Source organism: Mus caroli, chromosome 2, assembly GCF_900094665.2.
Source record: "Mus caroli chromosome 2, CAROLI_EIJ_v1.1, whole genome shotgun sequence".
In the NCBI taxonomy this organism is placed as follows: Eukaryota; Metazoa; Chordata; class Mammalia; order Rodentia; family Muridae; genus Mus; species Mus caroli.
Window position 1 is genome coordinate 83,973,418 of NC_034571.1, and position 7,246 is coordinate 83,980,663.

At 37.7% G+C, this 7,246-nt stretch overlaps 1 protein-coding gene across 2 annotated transcripts in view; it reads left to right on the forward strand.

Annotated features, from left to right (window-relative positions):
- Window positions 1-7,246, forward strand: part of LOC110288393 (olfactory receptor 4C5-like) — a 21,567-nt gene that overhangs the window by 8,658 nt on the left and 5,663 nt on the right. The gene's annotated exons all lie outside the window — the stretch shown is intronic.

Genomic DNA, 7,246 nt, shown 5'->3' on the forward strand with positions numbered 1-7,246 from the left:
AATTAACCCTAAGGTGTGAAACTCTTGCCTGGCTCAGGGCTGATCAGAAGCAGGTGCTAATCTCTAATGTAAACATAGTCCTTTTGAAGTCACTCCTCTTGCATCTGGAGGGATACTAATCCCTAGCGTAAACATTTATCTGGTTCCTGCAAATTCTTTTTGTAGTCACTCCTCTTGCACCTGGAAAACTCCAATGTACCATATCTGTTATGTTTTACAATTTATGATATTCGCTGTAATATAATTAGTCTAAGCTCAACCAGAAAATTACATTCAGATTCAACACCTCTCTTGTGTGCGTGTATCTGTCTGTCACTCCATCCTAAGCTTTGCCCACCTACTCTAGAGAACCATTTTACGCAGACACCCAGAGGGTCTACGGCATCTCCGTTCATTTCTCTTTCAGGCCCTGGTCCTTCTCGACCCACGGAATAACTAAGTCCTAGTGGATGGGACATACAGCAAGCTAATAGCCAACATCAAATTAAATGGAGAGAACTTCAAGTATTTCCACTAACATTGGCAACAAGACAAGGCAGATCACCCTATCCATATCTCTTCAATATAGTAGTTGATGTTCTGGCTAGAACAATACAACAACTTAAAGAGATCAAGTGAATACTAATTGGAAAGAAGAAGTTAAAGTATCACTATTCACAGATGATATTACAATTTGTATAAGTGACCCAAAAAATTCTACCAAAGAGCTTATACAGCTGAAAAACACCTTCAGGAAAGTGGCTGAATACAAAATTATCTCAAAGTAATCAGTAGCTATCCCAAACACAAGCCATAAACAGGATGAGAAAGAAGTTAGGGAAACAGTATTCTTCACCTGAAAAGATCTCCCTTGCTCATGAATAGGTAGGATTAAAATAGTGAAAATGGCCATGTTACCAAAAGCAATCTACAGAGGCAATGCAATCCCCAGGAAAATTCAGCACAATTCTTCACAGACATGGAAAGAGCAATTCTTAACTTCATATGGAAAACAAAATACCAGTATAGAAAAATGATCCTACACAGTAAAAGAACTTCTGGAGGTATCACCATTCCTGACATAAAGCTTTATGATAGAGCAATAGTAATAAAAACTGCATGCTATTAGTACAAAAACAGACAGATAGATCAATGGAATTGAATCAAAGACCCAGAAATAAACCCACACACCTTTGACACTTTATTTTTGATAAGAGGCCAAGACAATATAATGGAACAGGTAGAGCATCTTCAACAAATGGTGCTGGTCTAACTGGATTCCTGCATGTAGAACAATGCATATAGATCCATATTTATCACCTTGTACAAAACTCAAATCCAAATGGCTAAAAGACCTCATACTTTCTTTCTAATAGAAGAAACCAAATACTTTCTTTCTAATAGAAGAGAAAATGGGAAATAGCCTTGAATGAATTGGAACAGGAGAAAATTTCCTGAACAGAATACTAATGGCTCAGTTACTAATGTCAAGAATTAATGTTTGAGACCTCATGAAACTGAAAAGCTTCTGTAAGGCAAAGGACTCTGTCAATAGGACAAAACTGCATCCTACAAATAAGATCTTCATTGACTCTTCATCCAACAGAAGGCTAATATCCAAAATATATGAAGAACTCAAGAAGTTCAACTCCAAAAACCAAATAATCCAATCAAAAAATGGGGTATAAAGAATTCAAGTGGCTAAGAAGCACTTAAAGAAATGTTTAGCATTCTTAATCATCAGTCAAATGCAAATCAAATGACCCTGAGATTTTACCTTACACTAATCAGAATGCTCAAGCAACAGCTCATGCTGGCAAGAATGTGATTAAAAAAGGTAACATTCCTCCATTGCTGGTGGGAGTGCAAACCCGAAAAAACTACTCTGAAAATCAATCTGGCAGTTTTTCAGAAAATTGCCGATAGTTCTATCTGAATACCCAGCTATACCCACTCCTGGGCATAGCTCTACCATAACCATAACCCAAAAATACATGCTTCACCATGTTCATAGCAGCTATATTCATGAAAGCCAGAAACTGGAATCAATTCAGATGTCCCTCAACTGAAGAATGAACACAGAAGCTGTGGTTCATTTACATATTAAAACACTATTCAACTATTAAAAGCAAGGATATCATGAATTTTGCAAGCAAATAGATGGAACTAGAAAATATCATCCTAAGTGAGGTAACGCACACCCAAAAGGGCATGCACTGCTTGTGGATAATAGCTATAAAGTACAGAATACTCATGATACACCCCACAGACCCAAAGAACTTAAACAAAAAGGAAGGCCCAAATGGAGATACGTGGATCTCACTTAGAAGTGGGAATAAAACAGTCATGAGAGGCAGAGAGTAGGTTCCTGGGTGAAAGAAGGGAGAGCTAGAGGAATAGGGGGCAGGATCAGTCATCAGAAGAGACAGGAGAGAGAGTCCTAGAGGGCTAGGAGAATGAATGGAAATATGCAGCTACTATGTGTGGGGGGTTGAGGGAATCTCTATGATGTCCTAGAGATCAGGGATGAGCTAGGCTCCCTGAAGTCAATGATTGTGAGTGACCTTAGCTAAAATTTCCAACAGTGGGGATATGGAACCTGAAGAGACCACCACCACTAGCCAAACAGGATTCCAGTGGAGAGATGGGGACACTAATCTACCTACAAAACTTTGACCTCAAATTGGTCCTGTCTAAAAGAAATGCAGGCATAACAAAGATGCAGCAGAGATTGAAAGAATGGCTGACCAGTGTCTAGCCCATTTTGAGACCTATCCCATGGACAGGCACCATCACACTATTAATGATGCTATGTTGCACTTGTAGACAGTAACCTAGCATAGCAGCCCTCTGAGAGGTTCTACCCAGATTCTATTGAGACGGATGCAGATACCCACAGACAAACATTAGACAGAGGTCAGGAACCACTGTGGAAGAGTTATGAGAAGGACTGAAGGCCCTCAGGGAGATTGCAACCCCACAAGAAGACCAAGAGTGTCAACTAACCTGGACCCTGAGAATTCCCAGAGATTGCAACACCAACCAAATAGCATACATGGGCTTGTCTGAGGTTCCCAATCCATTTGCTGCATAGGGCTAACATATCTTGCCTCAGTGGGCAGGATACACCTTATCCTGAAGAGACTTGATGTACCTCTGCCCTCTCAGAGGCAAAGGGAATAGGGGAAGGAACTTTGTGCAGAAAGGGGCAATATTTGGGATGTAAATAAATAAATAAATAAAGTCCTGTGGAAAATAGGAATACAAAGCCCATACCTAAACACAATAAAGGCAATATATAGCAAGCCAATATCCAACATCAAAGTAAATGGTTCAGGCAGAAGATGGCAGGGCTGGCCCCGACCTGAATGGTTCCCAACCTCTGGTCGGGTGGGGTTCGCCTGTCCCTGTCCCTGTTCCTGCTGGCACATGACCTCCCCCCACCCCAGCGATTCTTTGGAGCTGATGTTGCATTCCACTCACCCATGATCCCGAGGTAATCCTGAGGTCCTGCGGCATGGAGAGCACTCTAGGGTCCCTGGTGGCCTCCAGAGGGTTCAGACAGAAGATATAAAAAACTTCTAAAAGTATCATCATCTCTGATTTCAAGCTGTATAACAGAGCAAAAATAATAAAAAAATTTGCATGATATTGGCTTAAAAACAAACAGGTTTATTAACGGAATTGAATCAAAGACCCAGAAGTAAACCCATATACATATAGAGACTTGCTTTTTGAAAAAAGAAGTGAAAACTATATGATTATAAAAAGAAAGTATCTTCAACAAATGGTGCTGGTCTAACTGAATTTTTGAATTTAGTAGAATGCAAATAGATCCATATCTATCATCTTGCACAAAACTCAAATCAAAATGGATTAAAGACCACAACATAAAATGGACACACTAAATCTGATAGGAGAGAAAGTGGGGAATAGCATTGAACCCATTGGCACAGTAGGCAACTTCCTCTACAGAACACCAACAGCACATACAATAAAATTAATAAATGGAACTTCATGAAACTGAAAAGCTTCTGTAAAGCAAAAGAAACAATCAGTAGGACAAAACAGCAGCCTACAGAATGAGAAAAGATCTTTACCAACACTACATCTGACAGAAGGCTGAGATCCAAAAACTTATAAAAAACTCAAGAAACTAGACACAAACAACCCCAAAAAGTCAATTTTAAAAAGAGGTACAGAGCTAAACAGAATTCTTAATCAAGGAATCTCTAATGTCTGAGAAGCACTTAAATATATTTGATCAACATCCTTATTTATGAGGGAAATGTAAATCAAACTGACTCTAAGATTTCATCTAAAGCTTGTCAGAGTGGATAATATTAAAAAAAAAAATCAAGGGATATCACATGCTGGTGAGGATAAAAAGAAAGGGGAACTGTGGTGGTTTGAATATGCTTGGCCCAGAGAGTGGCACTTGAGGTGTGGCCTTGTTGGATGGGTGTGACCTTGTTAGAGGAAGTGTGTCACTATGGGAGTGGGATTTAAGACCCTGCTCCTAGCCATATAGGAGCTAGTCTTTTCATGTCAATCTTCAGATCAAGATGTAGAACCTCTCTTCCTAGATGCTGCCATACTTCCTGCCTTGATGATAATGGACTTAACCTCTGAACTTGTAAGTCAGCCTGCCTCCAAGGAAACATGCCCTAACTCAGGTCATAGAGTTCTACTTGCCTCCAAGGAGAACAGTTTCAGTCAGAGACACCCAGTCCAGTTAACACCAGAGATAACCAGAAAAACAGAGGCAATAATAGAACCCAACCCAATTTGGCACCATAGGAACTCAGTTCTCCAAACACAGCAAGCCCTGGAAACCCTAATATGCATGAAAAGCAAGATAATGACTTACAATCCCATCCCATGAAGATGATAGAGAACTTTAAGGAGGATATAAAGAACTCCCTTAAAGAAATACAGAAAAACATAGGAAAACAGATAAAAGCCCTTAAAGAAGAAACAAATTTCTTAAAGAAATACAGAGAAATACAATTAAACAGGTAAAGGAATTGAATAAAATGCTCTACAAACTAAAAAGGGAAATAGAAACAATAAAGAAAATGCAAAGGGAGGCAACCCTGTGTAGATGGACAACTTATGAAAGAGATCAGGAGATCATCTAACAATCATCTTTCTTTAATATATCTCAACATCAATGAACTCAGTTCACCAATAAAAAAAGATACAAGCTAACAGACTGGATACACAAGCAGGATGCAAGAGTCACCAACGGTATACAAGAGATAGAAGAGAGAATCTCAGTTGTAGGAGATACCAAAGAAAATATTCATATGTCACCCAAACATACAAAGTATAAAACCTCCTAAACCAAAACATTGAGGAAATTCAGGTGACAATGAAAAGATCATATCTAAGAGTAATAGGAATAGAAGACAGTGAAGAATCCCAGCTCACAGAGCCTTAAATCATCTTCAACAAAATCATGGAAGAAAACTTCCATAACACAAAGAAACAGATGACCAAAAGTGTACAAGAAGCCTACAAAACACCAAATAGATCGGACAAGAAAACAAAATCCTCCTGTTGCAGAATAATCAAACACTAAATGCACACAATAAAAAAAGAATATTAAAAACTGTAAGGGGAAAAGGCCAAATAACATATAAAGGCAGACCTGGCAGAATTATACCAGACTTCTCAAAAGAGACCCTAAAAGTCAGAAGAGCCCAGACAGAGGTCAGGCAAAACCTCTTATACCCAGCAAAACTCTCAGTCATCTTAGATGGAGAAACCAAGATATTCTATGACAAAACCAAATTTAAATAGTATCATTCTACTAATCCAGCTCTACAGAGGATACTGGAACGAAATCTCAAACATAAAGAGGGTAACTACCCCCAAGAAAATACAAGAAACTAAACAAATCACAACAAACCCCAAATAAGAGAATCATACACACATAATACCATCTCCAGAAACAAAAAGAACTAATAATCATCTATCTTTAATATATCTCAACATCAATGAACTCAGTTCACAAATCAAAAAGACACAAGCTAACAGACTGGATGCATAAGCAGGATCCAACATTTTGCTACATACAAGAAACACATCTCACTAACAAAGACAGAGCTTAGCTCAGAGTAAAAAGGCTGAAAAAAAGCTTTCCAAGCAAATGATCCCATGAAACAAACTGAAGTTGCCTTTCTAATATTCAATAAAATAGACTTTCAACCAAATATTATCAAACTAGATGGGGAAGGACATTTCATATTCATTAAAGAAAAAATCCACCAAAAGGAAGTCTCAATTCTGAATATCTATGCTTGAAATACAAGGTTACCCACATTCATAAAGCAAACTTTATTAAAGCTCAAAATACACACTGAACCTCACACAATAATATTGGAAGACTTGAACACCCTATTCTCATCATTGAAACAGAAACTAAACAGAGACACAGTGAAGTTAATAGAAGCTATGAACCAAATAGATTTAAAAGATATCTGCAAAATATTTCACACCAAAACAAAAGCACCAAACATCCCACCACCTCCTGAAACCTTCTTCAGAATTGACCATATAATTAAATACAAGAAAACAATCTCAAAAGATACAAGAAGACTGAAATAATCCCATGCACGCTATCAGATCACCACAGACTATGGCTGGTCTTCAATAATAACAACAGAAAGCACACATACTCATGGAAAATGAACAAGTATCTGCTGAATGATAACTTTATCAGGGAAGAAATAAAGATAAAAAAACAAAGACTTTACAAAATTCAAAGAAAATGAAGCCACAACATACTCAAATTTATGGGGAACTGAAAGCAGTTTTAAGAATACAATTCATAGCACTAAGTGGTTCCATAAAGTAATTGGAAAAATCCCATACGAGAAACTTTATAGCACACCTGAAAGCTCTATAACAGAAAGAAACAAACATACTCAAGAGGAATAGACATCAGGAAATATTCAAACTTGAGACTGAAATCAATCAGTTAGAAACAAGAAGAACAATAAAAAGAATCAACAAAACCAAGAGCCAGTTCTTTGTGAAAATCAACAAGATAGAAAAACACTTAGCCAAATGAACTAAAGGGCACAGAGACAGTATCCAAATTAACAAAATGGGAAAGGAAAGAGGAGACATAACAACAGAAACTGAGGAAATTCGAAATATCATCAGAACCTATTACAAAAGAAAACCCTACAAACCTGGAAAATCTAGATTAAATGGATGATTTTTTTTTTCTTCCCAAAGGGCCTTTATTTTTTTTTTT